Below are 14,111 nucleotides of genomic sequence, written 5' to 3'. Positions count from 1 at the left end.
TCTATGCATCCAAACTGCGTGAAAATGTAATCACATGTTAGTTATAGTATAATATCTTTGTCCAATGAATACCTGTTTATCATCTGTATTTCTTCTTGGTGTAGCAATTTTAGAGGCCAATAGTGTACTTAAACCTAACTAACCTACGGACATCACACACATCCATGCCCGACGCAGGATTCGAACCTGCGACCGTAGCAACAGCGCGGTTCGGGACTGAGGCGCCTAGAACCGCTCGGCCACAGCGGCCGGCTCAAAAGAGATAAGCGTAGACAAAGTTCCGGAATTTTCTGAACAGACATCGTACTTATTGTAGTGGACTGTTAAGGCAGCCAGTCCACAGTGAAGTAGCCGAAAGGGCACGCGTCAACTCACGCCGTCTGGCGTTAAGTCTGGAACAGGATTCGTAATGAATGTGATAAAGAAAAGAACGTAGCTACTAGAACACTTAACTTTTATATCGTCCTTTGGTATACAGCAATCTTGATGAGACAAGTGAGACTATCTTGAGATACATGCAATGGTACAAATGGCGCCTTGCTAGGTCGTAGCCATGGACTTAGCTGTAGGCTATTCTAACCGTCTCTCGGCAAATGAGAGAAAGGCTTCGTCAGTGTAGTCGCTAGCAACGTCGTCGTACAACTGGGGCGAGTGCTAGTACGTCTCTCGAGACCTGCCTTGTGGTGGCGCTCGGTCTGCGATCCTGACAGTGGCGACACGCGGGTCCGACATGTACTAATGGACCGCGGCCGATTTAAGCTACCACCTACAAGTGTGGTGTCTGGCGGTGACACCACACTTATCAGAAGTTACGGCGACACCCCGTGGTACCAGTCTAGTGGTCGTGTATCAGCTCCCCCGCAGCCTGCCGCTATTACAGCGTCCCCCGTCGGCACTGCCACCTCACGCCTGACAGATGTCGCGGCGCCGGGGGCATCGCTCTGTACCGCGGAACCGCTCTCTTCCGTAGCGGATCGCTCATTCGCGACGCCGGCTGACAGGTTTTTTCTGCCAGTTTCCGCGCCAAATGACACGGCACATCATCTCCAGTAACCTCGACTCGCAAATAGCTGCAGACGCCGTTATAGCTACAGGTCTGTGCTTATACAGAGGCCCACAGTAATATCTACTTTATTGATAGACTTAAGTGGTCTGTCTTCATGAGCGACGCATTCGTCGAATACTTCTACTGTGCCGTTATACATCTTGACCTGTTAAACGTCCACTGCTTAGGTATTGTACGACACCTTTTCTTCTTCTTGCGTTGAGGTCTTCTACGGACCATGTTCCAGTTTCAGTTCTTAATCTTTTGTTGTTTTCCCATTTTCTTCCAGTTTTCCTTCATTGTTTGATTATTCTCAGACCACGTTGTGCCCGTTTTCTCTTCCCTCTTGCCGCCTACTACTCCTAATTCTCAACCCTTTTCCCAAAAATCTCTTTCTAACACTTCTTCTTCTGCTACGTTATTCCTTTCCAAGTCTTTCTCAACTTCTGCAATCCAGGCCGTTACTAATTTATTTTCCCTAGAATGACTCAAGATGCGCTAGGTGAGACTATTGTCATCCATTTTGTAAATACGTCCAAAAAATAGTAACCTTCTCCTCTTTATTGTTTCTGGTATGTTTTCCATGTTCTGACAAATTTCATCGTTACTTATTAATTTCCAAGATGCTGCGTTTTCCTGGTGACCTAATATTTCCCGTCTAATTCTTCTTTCTAATGTTTATAATTTATCAGCCTTATAATTTAATACTGGACGTTCGCTAGCATACAGGCACTCTCCTTTCACTGATGTTGTATTTCTTTACTTCAAGAATGAAATTTTCATCCTGCAGCGGAGTGTGCGCTGATTGAAAGGCAGGAGACGAGGTACTGGCGGAATTAAGGCTGTGAGGACGGGGCGTGAGTCGTGCTTGGGTAGTTGAGTTGGTGGAGCACTTGCTCGCGAAAGGCAAAGGTCCCGTGTTCGACTCTCGGTCTGGCACACAGTTCTAATTCTTTACTTCAATTTTTTAGATAAGAACTTCATATTGTAGCTATTCTTTGTTATACTATACGCTTTTCTCATCTTGTGGATCCTTTCCTCTAAAGCAGATTTTTCCAAACTATTTTCTTGAATAAAGCCCCACTCCAAATTTTTCAATTAATTTGGTTCTTCTATTTCGTTACTGTCTATTTTAAATACTATTACATATTAATATTTTTTTTATAAAATTTGTTTCCACTGCAGAGATTCTTAAGCTCGTTATCACTGTCTCCTCCAGAAGGTTGACTTGCACCGCTGAAGCTGTCAAGCTATTAGAAAGTATGGCAGGATTATCCCCAAATGTTAGGCAGTTCACTAAATGTGGTTTTATGAGCACCATTCTAAGCTGTAAATCACCACACACTATGATGAAAAACCATAAAACGTGCCACACCTTCACGTCCGTAAACAAAAACGTTAATTTTCACAGACGCTGTATAAACTATATGGACGTAATAAAATTTTCGCCATATTATATATTAGTCAATTAATAGCCTACGTTATTCCTCAAATAACAGGTCTTCTCGATATGTTTACCAAATTTTACACAGCTATTTTCGGTATCCTTACAGTAGGGAACACTTTACGACCACAAAGCTTGTAGGAGCCACGTGGCGATGGATTTTTTTTTTTTTTAATGCTTAACTTGAAATAGCCGGTCGCCGTGGCCGAGCGGTTCTAGGCGCTTCAGTCTGGAACCGCGCGATTGCTACAGTCGCAGGTTCGAATCCTGCCTCGGGCATGGATGTGTGTGATGTCCTTAGGTTAGTTAGGTTTAAGTAGTTCTAAGTTCTAGGGGAAAGATGACCTCAGATGTTAAGTCCCATAGTCATCAGAGACATATGAACCATTTTTTTAACTGGAAATACACTTTCATATCTCATACTTGCGGTCGACTGCAGCTTTCAAATTACAGTCATTATAACAGATTATATTTTAATCTCCTGTCTACACAGTCGCTGTAAATTTGATGGGAGAACCCGTTTTCTTGCATAGGCTCTTTGTTATTTGAAATGAACAGTCTATTTCACAATGCAGCTATGGACTACTTTCGTCCCCTACGCTATTATCAAGTAACCTGCTCGAAAAAACAGTATCAAAAGCTATAGCAGCTTCAAGAAGGAACAACAAATAAAATAAAAAATACGGATACATAAAAAAATTACATGCCTACAATCCAAATAACTGCGGCGTGTGATTATTTTTTCATATTTCTTACTTTGCAAAAGTTCTGAACAGAGTTAGTAGCATGGAACAAACAAATTAAAATGTCATGCTCGATCATAACCATTTCTCCTTTCATCATTTTGTGGTAGGTATCAGGGAGAAAAAGTTTAGAAAAGATACGTTTGTTTGCGGGGCCGTCTTCCGCAGCAGCTGTTAAAATCAATTACAATTGGTTATCCGTCTTGAGCTTACTGCAATTTAATTAAAGAGACTTTACAAAAGACATCATATTTACGCCACTGACTCTAAAACTTTCTTTATTTCTTTGTTATTTATTGTGAAATAAAGAGTGTTACAGTCACTGGCGTAAATATGTCTTTTATAAAGTTCTACATGACTGTGAGTCCCAGGTACAAAAAGTTAATTAATTAAAGAGAATTACACTCGACGCGTTTCGCTTTTATTTATAAAGCATCTTTCGTGGTTATTCTGCAAACTGGATACATACGTTTATACATTTTTGGTTGTTTTAAGTCAGAAACAGCGCTTTGTATGTAAAGTTGGTGAGCACGTTACTTACGGTGTGTCTTTACATATTCTGCCGATTCATTCCTCGCTAGTAGCGGCTGACGTGGAAAGACTACAATTTACATATGCAATTGGCAGTTCTTGCCATTCTGCAGTAACGCTTCTGGTGCAATTCTCTTTAATTAAACTGCAGTAAGCTGAAGACGGATAGTCAATAGCAACCGAGTTTCGAAAAAAATTTGAAGTTAAGTGTAAAGCTTTCTAAGGAAGTTTCTAAGTGCTCTGATTCTCAAATACTGGGTCAGTACAGTCTGGGTAACTTGTGCGCCGTGAATTACGCTGTCTCAAGATTTTAACTTCAGCACTTGACTCATGTTAAAAGTTTATCACGAGATAATACCTCTTGGCGAGTAGATTATGACAGCATTTCAAATTACTTAAATTCCGTCGATAACTATGCGGAATATCGAAAATCAAATTTTTACTGCCTTCGAAGCGGTTGGGCAGCCAGCCTGCAACTCAGAATTTGCACCGTTTTAGCCTTTACTCCACTACATATCATCCCATGAGGAGTGGTCAGTACTCGGAGATATGAGAGAAACGATCGTTAGAAGCAAAACTTTGTAATGAACATGAGCTCTAAAGTGCTCAAAAAATGGTTCAAATAGCTCTGAGCACTATGGGACTTAACATCTGAGGTCATCAGTCCCCTAGAACTTAGAACTAGTTAAACCTAACTAACCTAAGGACATCACACACATCCATGCCTGAGGCAGGATTCGAACCTGCGTCCGTAGCAGTCGCGCGGTTCGGGACTCAAGCGCCTAGAACCGCTAGGCCACAGCGGCCGGCCTCTAAAGTGCACACCATAGTTATGAGCACTTGTTCAACAGAGGGCAGGTGTTCCCGTTAGCGAAGATAAGTGCTCATAACTCTTCATGTTGCATTTCAAAGCCCATCTTTACAACACGTTTTTGCTTGTAATGATCGCTCCTGACATATCCCCGAATATTGGGTATTCCTCTTTGAACACCCTGCAAATGCACAGTGATTCACCTTCCCCTATCGATGTCATTTTATGGAATCCGCAACGTTATAACTGACCTTCAGAAATCACGTGCGACATTTTCGTATTATTTCGCTCGCTACAGCCATACTACACTCATCAAAAAAGTTTTGCATCACCCCGGTTCCCAGAACTCCTGAAGACAGACATTCACTATGAATATTGTATCACAGACACAGTCCCTTTGACTGTTAAGAGATGTCACTAAACCATGCATGAGCAGCGCCTATTAGACGGAGGGGTTCCGACAGCCGATCAGTTGCAGTCATTCCACCAGGAAGGAGGTACACAGCTTGTGTTGTCTGTAGTTCAACCGTACCTAGACGGCCAATACCGCGGTTCGATCGCGTCCGCATTTTTACTTTGTGCCAGGAAGGGATCTCAACAACGGAAGTGTCCAGGTGTCTCGGAGTGAACCAACGCGATGTTGTTCGGACATGGAGGAGACACAGAGAGACAGGAACTGTCGATGACATGCCTCACCCAGGCCGAGGGCTACTACTGCAGTGGATGACCGCCACCTACGGATTGTGGCTCGGGGGAACCCTGACAGAAACGCCACCATGTTGAATCATGCTTTTGGTGCAGGACGTGGTCTTTCGACACAAACTATGAGCTCAAAAATGGCTCTGAGCACTATGGGACTCAACTGCTGTGGTCATAAGTCCCCTAGAACTTAGAACTACGTCAACCTAACTAACCTAAAGACATCACACACATCCATGCCCGAGGCAGGATTCGAACCTGCGACCGTAGCAGTCGCACGGTTCTGGACTGCGCGCCTAGAACCGCGAGACCACCGCGGCCGGCAAACTATGGGCAGTAGGTTGCATTACGCGCAACTTCACACCTGACGTCCATGGCGAGGTCCATCTCTGCAACCACAGCACCATGCAAAACGGTACAGATGAGCCCAAAAACATAGGAATGGACCGTTCGGGATTGGCATCACGTTCTCTTCACCGATGAGTGACGGATATGCCTTCAACCAGACAATCGTCGCAGACGTGTTTGGAGGCAACCCGGTCAGGCCGAGCGGTTCTAGGCGCTTCAGTGTGGAATCGCGCGACCGCTACGGTCGCAGGTTGGAATCCTGTCTCGGGCATGGATGTGTGTGATGTCCTCAGGTTAGTTAGGTTTAAGTAGTTCTAAGTTCTAGGGGACTGATGACCTCCCATAGTGCTCAGAGCCATTTGAACCATATTTGAACCGGTCAGGCGTTCCGCCTTAGACACATTGTCTAGCGAGTGCAGCAAGGTGGCGTTTTGGAGTAGCATTATGTGGGGTCGACGTACGCCGCTGGTGGTCATGGAAGGCGCCGTAACGGCTGTACGATACGTGAATGCCATGCTCCGACCGACAGTGCAACCATATCGGCAGCATATTGGCCCGGCAGGGACGAGAATTCGCGCCCGCATGGTGCACATCTTGTGAATGACTTCCTTCAGGATATCGAATGGATTGAAAAGGGCTGTTTATGGACGACGTGACCAACAATCACTCTACGGCGAATCGCCGTTGAGTGGGACAATCTGGACCAACAGTGCCTTGATTAACTCGTGGATAGTATGCCACAAATACAAGCATGCATCAATGCAAGAGGACGTGCTACTGGGTATTAGAGGTACCGGTGTGTACAGCAATCTGGAACACCACCTCTGAAGGTCTCGCAGTATGGTGGTACAACATGCAATGTGTGGTTGTCATGAACAATAAAAAGGGCGGAAATGACGCTTATGTTGATCTCTATTCCAATTTTTTGTACAGGTTCCGGAATTCTCGGAACCGAGGTGATGCAAAACTTTTTTTCATGTATGTATTAGTCCTACAGATAAAATGAACCGGACCTGTCTCTTCGTAATGTAATGTAGTTTGTACTGGGATACCTTCTCGCTGGAGGCCACAATTGTAGAGTTGTTCAACAAAATCGTACAAGATTAGCCTTCAAACGCACCCCCCCCCCCCCCCCCATCACACACACACACATCCCTCACCAGTCACATATCTTGGTGGTGGTGGTTAGTGTTTAACGTCCCGTCGACAACGAGGTCATTAGAGACGGAGCTTATGCTCGGGTTAGGGAAGGATTGGGAAGGAAATCGGCCGTGCCCTTTCAAAGGAACCATCCCGGCATTTGCCTGAAGCGATTTAGGGAAATCACGGGAAACCTAAATCAGGATGGCCGGAGACGGGATTGAACCGTCGTCCTCCCGAATGCGAGTCCAGTGTGCTAACCACTGCGCCACCTCGCTCGGTAGTCACATATCTAGTAAGGTATTTGTGGCACTATCTCCTACCACCGTAGAAAGTTTACAGGTACACAAACTATTGCCGATATTCCACTTTTTATGCTGTTTATTGATTGGGCTACTACGCCACCAGCACAGTCGGCTATTTCGTAAACATATGGATTTAAACGTCCCCGTCTTTTATAAATTGTACTCTACAGTTACCTACGTTGAATATGTGATACAAACTTAACCGTTACAAGTACAGCACTTTCCTAGTCAGAAGGTCTTGGTAAAATTTACACAAACGTCGATTTTGAATTTCTAAGTGTTGACCTAAGCCGATGGTGTGATAAGGCCAGTCAATGAAGACCAAAAGAGGAAATGTTGGAAATAACTCGTGCAGTCGCAAATTTTTGGACAGTGGTGGGAGGAAGTGCTATGAACAACATACTAGAAATCCTGACCGGTGGAGGCGCAGTGTGGGAGTGGATGGGGTGGGTGGGTGTTGAAGGTCACTTCTGTACTGTTTTATTGAATAACTCGTAAACTACATCCTCTAGCGAAAACCTATCACAGTACAAAACGTAGCTAGAATAAATTTCCTATAAAAATGCCTACTGATTTTTTTTTCTGTGGGACTAATATGAGATTGGTTTGTTAAGCCTGGTAAGTTTCGATGACAGAATGGAACATTTTTGTTGCGCCTTCATGGCTGGTAAGCTCGATTATCCGAAGGATCGTATAAAGAATTTCAACAATGTAGAGCATACCTTTCATTGTTGACAGCTGTCTCAATTTGTCAATGTGTCGACTGCAATTGACGATGGAGAAAACCGTGTTTCGTGCTGTTATTAAACATTTTTATTTGAAGGGCTGGACTGCCGCACAAATCAAAACAGAATTGGGTGAAGTTCACGGGAACTCTGCGGCACCATCAAAGACGTTTACTTTTGGATACATGAATTTACAGGCGGACGGACAAGCAGCGAAGACGGATGTGAGCTCCGGCCGTCCAACTAAGGTCACCGCAAAGGAAACCATCGACGAAATCCACGATATCCTAATGCATATACGCCGAAAAAAAAAATTCATGAGATTGCTGAGACTGTAGGCGTTACAACTGAGCCAGTGAATAATAATTCGTACGGAGAATTGGCTACGAGGTGGGCTCCGCCATTGCCCACAGTCGAACACACCGTGGTCCGGCACCATATTTCAACACAACGTCTCCCGGTGTTGAAACGCAATCCGCAAGACTTTTTGCTCCGATTTGTGACTGCTGATGAAACCTGAATCTATCATTACACACCAGAATCAAAACGACAGCCAAGACAGGAAGGCAAAGACCATTTTGTCAGCTGGTAAGGTGACGGCCATTGTTCGTTAGGATTCCCAAGGAATGATCCTCATCGACTATTTGTTAAAAGGCAGAATTATACGTGGACCCTGTTACGCTTCCTTGTTGGATCGTCTGAAAGTTGCCTTGGCTGAAGAAAGACCAAGGTTGGCACACAAAAGAGTGCTCTTTCAGCAGGATAATGCACCATCTCACACATCAGTGCCGCGCGGGATTAGCCGAGCGGTCGGGGACGCTGCAGTCATGGACTGTGCGGCTGGTCCAGGCGGAGGTTCGAATCCTCCCTCGGGCATGGGTGTGTGTGTGTGTGTGTGTGTGTGTGTGTGTGTGTCCTAAGGATAATTTAGGTTAAGTAGTGTGTAAGCTTAGGGACTGGTGACCTTAGCAGTTAAGGCCCATAAGATTTCACACACATTTGAACATTTTCATACATCAGCGATAACAACGGCGAAGATCCATGAATTTGGCTTTGAACTGGTTCCTCAACTAACCTATTGACAGACTTAGCCCAAAGTGACCTCCACCTGTTCCCTAACTCGAACCTTTGGCCTAATGTGAAGACATTTTCATCACATGAGGAAGTGATTGTCGTAGTCAACGAGTGTTCTGTGGTGTCTGACAGAACCAATTTTTCCGATGGAATGAAAATGCTGAAGCATCGGCTGGCCCAATTGTACATCCCGCTGGTGATAAGAAAGGTCAGTTGTTTACGAAACATCTTTTGCTGTTTTTTTTACCAGACTCACTAAACCACCCTCGTAGTTTGCGCATAGCGAGCGCGAGAATAAGGTGATAAGAAAGGTCAGTTGTTTACGAAACATCTTTTGCTGTTTTTTTACCAGACTCACTAAACCACCCTCGTAGTTTGCGCATAGCGAGCGCGAGAATATGAGAAACTAGCGCGTGGCTTTTGAAGGCCAGACACAACATTGCGTGTCGCACAGAATAACAATGGTGGTGCAACTGAAACAGCCTGTATGCTGGTACTGCCGTCATGAGTGGGCTTTCCTCTAGATAGTTTTCAAGGACGGTATTTAAGACACGGGGATGATAATGGCTGAATGAGGTCCGCTAATACCTCTGTCGTGTTTGGGTTGTGTAATACGAGCATTCTAGGGAATCAGAACTGCCGCGGACGCAACAGCGCAAGCTCCTACTGATCGCTGTGAATGGCGCGGCAGATACGTCGGCAAAGTTATCGTGTGAGGAACATCGCGAGCCTGGGGGGAAGCTCACTGGGAAAAGACACGGCAGGATATCACTTTATTACTTCCGGTTTTCTCGGATAGCACGGAGCGTGGCGCCTGGGAAGAAACTCCATGCGACGGCGGGCTGCGTTCAAAGGTGCCTGTCTGCAAGCCAGGGCTAAGTGAGAGAAGGTATGCAACACCACCCACCCCCACCACCACCAACGCCGCCACCGTGCTAGATCAAATAAATCAAAATTACAAAAACCTCATGCACTGACAGGCTTCACACATGGAGGTTACAAGGTAAGTTGTCTTTTCATGGTCGTGCCTGTGTGTTCGGCCTGTGGCTATGGTGTACGCCAGGGCATATTTTTGCTGTATCCTGGGGAAAGGAGGCTTTCTTAATTCTAACAATAGTGGTGCGGTCTTCCTCGGTTACTCCTAAATGGACTGTGCTAGAGGGTTCGAATGGTTCAAATGGCTCCGAGAACTATGGGACTTAACATCTGAGGTCATCAGTCCCCTAGAACTTAGAACCACTTAAACCTAACTAACCTAAGGACATCACACACAACCATGCCCGGGGCAGGATTCGAACCTGCGACCGTAGCAGTCGCGCGGTTCCAGACTGAAGCGCCTAGAACCGCTCGGCCACTGCGGCCGGCTTTGGTAAGAGGGAAAACCGTGAGTGTTAACTGTGAGCAATGCACATCTGCAGTCACTGAGTGCCCCATTTGAGAAAAGAGATACAGGCAGGAGGTGACGGATTTCGGTAACCATGTGCCTTGAAAATGGCGGGGTGTACTCCCGCCGAAATATCGGCGATCGCTGTGAACATTACCTGGCTGAATTCCCGTAAGCTGTTAGAAAATTGTATACACCAGGGGAAACTCGGGTCTACGGCGAGTGTTCACCAGAGACAAGGACATCATTAGGTCAGAATGAGATTTTCACTCTGCAGCGGAGTGTGCGCTGATATGAAACTTCCTGGCAGATTAAAACTGTGCGCCCGACCGAGACTCGAACTCGGGACCTTTGCCTTTCGCGGGCAAGTGCTCTACCAACTGAGCTACCGAAGCACGACTCACGCCCGGTACTCACAGCTTTACTTCTGCCAGTACCTCGTCTCCTACCTTCCAAACTTTACAGAAGCTCTCCTGCAAACCTTGCAGAACTAGAACTCCTGAAAGAAAGGATATAGCGGAGAGTGATTCGGTAGCTCAGTTGGTAGAGCACTTGCCCGCGAAAGGCAAAGGTCCCGAGTTCGAGTCTCGGTCGGGCACACAGTTTTAATCTGCCAGGAAGTTTCATATCAGCGCACACTCCGCTGCAGAGTGAAAATCTCATTCTGGAAACATCCCCCAGGCTGTGGCTAAGCCATGTCTCCGCTATATCCTTTCTTTCAGGAGTGCTAGTTCTGCAAGGTTCGCAGGAGAGCTTCTGTAAAGTTTGGAAGGTAGGAGACGAGGTACTGGCAGAAGTAAAGCTGTGAGTACCGGGCGTGAGTCGTGCTTCGGTAGCTCAGATGGTAGAGCACTTGCCCGCGAAAGGCAAAGGTCCCGAGTTCGAGTCTCGGTCGGGCACACAGTTTTAATCTGCCAGGAAGTTTCATATCAGCGCACACTCCGCTGCAGAGTGAAAATCTCATTCTGGAAACATCCCCCAGGCTTGGCTAAGCCATGTCTCCGCAATATCCTTTCTTTCAGGAGTGCTAGTTCTGCAAGGTTCGCAGGAGAGCTTCTGTAAAGTTTGGAAGGTAGGAGACGAGGTACTGGCAGAAGTAAAGCTGTGAGGACGGGGCGTGAGTCGTGCTTCGGTAGCTCAGATGGTAGAGCACTTGCCCGCGAAAGGCAAAGGTCCCGAGTTCGAGTCTCGGTCGGGCACACAGTTTTAATCTGCCAGGAAGTTTCATCATTAGGTCAGTTGCACAGAAGTGTGATAGGACCGCTCTTCTCTATAAACATCAATGATCTGATTGATGGGTTGAGCAGCAATCTGCAGGTGTTTGCTAATGACGCGGTGGCGTACGGGAAGGTGTAGTTGAGTGGCTGTCGAAATATTTCAAGTTCGTGTGATGAATGACAGCTAGCTCTAAATGTAGAGAAAAACGTAAGTTAATACAGAAGACTCGGAAAAACGACCGTGTAATGTTCGAATAGAGCGGTCTGCTCCTTGACGCTGCCACGTCGACTAAATATCTGGGAGTGAAGTTGCAAATCGATACGAAACAGTACGAGCGTGTAATGTCAGCAGTGGGAAAGGTGAATGGTCGACCACGGCTTATTAAGAGAAATCTGGGAAAGTACAGCTCATGTACAAAGGATGTCCATTCATGAGTGCGACTTAAATGTGTGGGATCCTCGCCAAGTCGAATTAAAGGAAGGAGTCTCAAATGTTCAAATGTGTGTGAAATCTTACGGGACTTAACTGCTAAGGTCGTCAGTCCCTAAGCTTACACACTACTTAACCTAAATTATCCTAACGACAAACACACACACACACACACACACACACACACACACACACACACACACAGCCATGCCCGAGGGAGGGCTCGAACTTCCGCCGGGATCAGCCGCATAGTCCATGACTGCAGCGCCCCTGACCGCTCGGCTAATCCCGCGGAAAGGCGTCTCACCGGTTGATTCGTTGAATAACTGGCAATCCTTGGAGGGAACACGACGTTCAATTTTGCAAAACACTGTTGACAGAATTTAGAGAACAGGCATTTGCAGGTGACTGCACAACGATTCTACTGCCACCAACGTACATTTCCCCTACGGACCGCGAACATATGCAAGGCCCGTACCGAGGAATGCAGACAGCCGTTTTACCCTCGCTCCATTTGCGAGTGGAACAGGAAAGGGCATGACTACTAGTGATACAAAGGTACACAGCACCACGCAGCGTACTGTGACTTGCGGAGTAGCTATATAGACGTAGTGTGGAGGTCAAGGCACAGTACTGAACAGGGGAAATTGACATGGAGTTGAGAGGGAGAGAGAGAGAGACGAAAGGTCTGTTCCTAAAGACTAGAATGTAGCACAGGTCACACAAATATTCAAGAAAGGAAATACGAGTACCCCAATGAACTACAGATCCATATCACTGACCTCAATTTGCAGTAGGATTTTGGAGCATAAACTGTACTCGAAAATTATGAATCACCTTGAAGAAAATGACTTATTGATACATAACCAACAACGATTCAGAAAATATCGTTCTTGTGCAACACAGCTACCTCTTTATTCCCATGAAGTAATGAGTGCTGTCGACAAGGGATCTCAGATCGATTCCATATTCCTAGATTTCCAGAAGGCTTTTGATACAGTTCCTCACAAGCGACTATTAGTCAAATTGCGTGCATATGGAGTATCGTCTCAGTTGTGTGACTGGATTAGTGATTTCCTCTCAGAGAGGTCACAGTTCGTAGTGATAGACGGTAAATCATCGATTAGAACAGAAGTGATATTTGGCGTTCCGCAAGGTAGTGTCATAGGTCCTCTGCTGTTCCCGAATTACATAAATGATCTAGGTGATAATCTGAGCAGCCCCCTTAGACTGTTTGCAGATGATGCTGTAATTTACCGTCTCGTAAAATCATCAGACGATCAATTCCAGTTACAAAATGATCCATAGAGAATTACTGTATGGTGCGAAAAGTGGCAATTGGCACTAAACAAAGAAAAGTGCGAGGTCATCCACATGGGTAGTAAAAGAAATCCGATAAATTTTGAGTATACGATAAATCGCACAAATCTAAGGGCTGCCAATTCTACTAAATACGTAGGAATTACAATTACGAGCAACTTAAATTGGGAAGTCCATACAGATAATATTGTGGGGAAGGCGAACAAAGACTGCGCTTTGTTGGCAGAACACTCAGAAGATGCGACAAACCCACTAAAGAGACAGCCTACATTACACTTGTCCGTCCGCTGCTGGAATATTTCTGCGCGGTGTGGCATCCTTGCCAGGTAGGATTGACGGAGGACATCGAAAAAGTGCAAAGAAGGGCAGCTCGTTTCGTGTTATCGCACAATGGGAGTGAGAGTGTGACATATGATACGCGAGCTGGGGTGGCAGTCACTGAAACAAAGGCGGTCTTCTTTGCGGCGAGATCTATTTACGAAATTTCAATCACCAACTTTCTCTTCCGAATGCGAAAATATTTTGTTGACATCCACCTACGTAGGGAGAAATGATCATCATAATAAAATGAGAGAAATTAGAGCTCGAACGGAAAGATTTAGGTGTCCTTTTTCCACGCGCCATTCGAGAGTGTAATGGTATAGAAGAAGTATGAAAATGGTTCGATGAACCCTCTGCCAGGCATTTAAGTGTGAATTGCAGAGAGTAACCATGTAGACGTAGATGGAGAGAGAGAGAGAGAGAGAGAGAGAGAGAGAGAGAGAGAGTCCTTTGCTCAACACTTTTAGTGTTGCAGGCAGAACAACAGCTCATGTGTAACAATTTGGAAATTTATGGTAAGTTCCCTATGGGACCAAATTGCTGAGGTCATCGGTCCCTAGGCTTACACACTACT

General features: G+C 45.7%; 1 protein-coding gene and 1 non-coding gene across 3 annotated transcripts in view; both read right to left on the bottom strand.

The window, feature by feature from the left end:
* Positions 1 to 14,111, bottom strand: part of LOC126215333 (disintegrin and metalloproteinase domain-containing protein 10) — a 545,912-nt gene that overhangs the window by 118,679 nt on the left and 413,122 nt on the right. The gene's annotated exons all lie outside the window — the stretch shown is intronic.
* Trnas-cga (transfer RNA serine (anticodon CGA)) lies at positions 10,570 to 10,644 on the bottom strand. The gene has a single exon. It is a non-coding gene; the product is annotated as a tRNA-Ser (tRNA).

Source organism: Schistocerca nitens, chromosome 12 (genome assembly GCF_023898315.1).
Source record: "Schistocerca nitens isolate TAMUIC-IGC-003100 chromosome 12, iqSchNite1.1, whole genome shotgun sequence".
Classification (NCBI taxonomy): domain Eukaryota; kingdom Metazoa; phylum Arthropoda; class Insecta; order Orthoptera; family Acrididae; genus Schistocerca; species Schistocerca nitens.
This window is presented reverse-complemented; position numbering and strand designations above follow the sequence as displayed.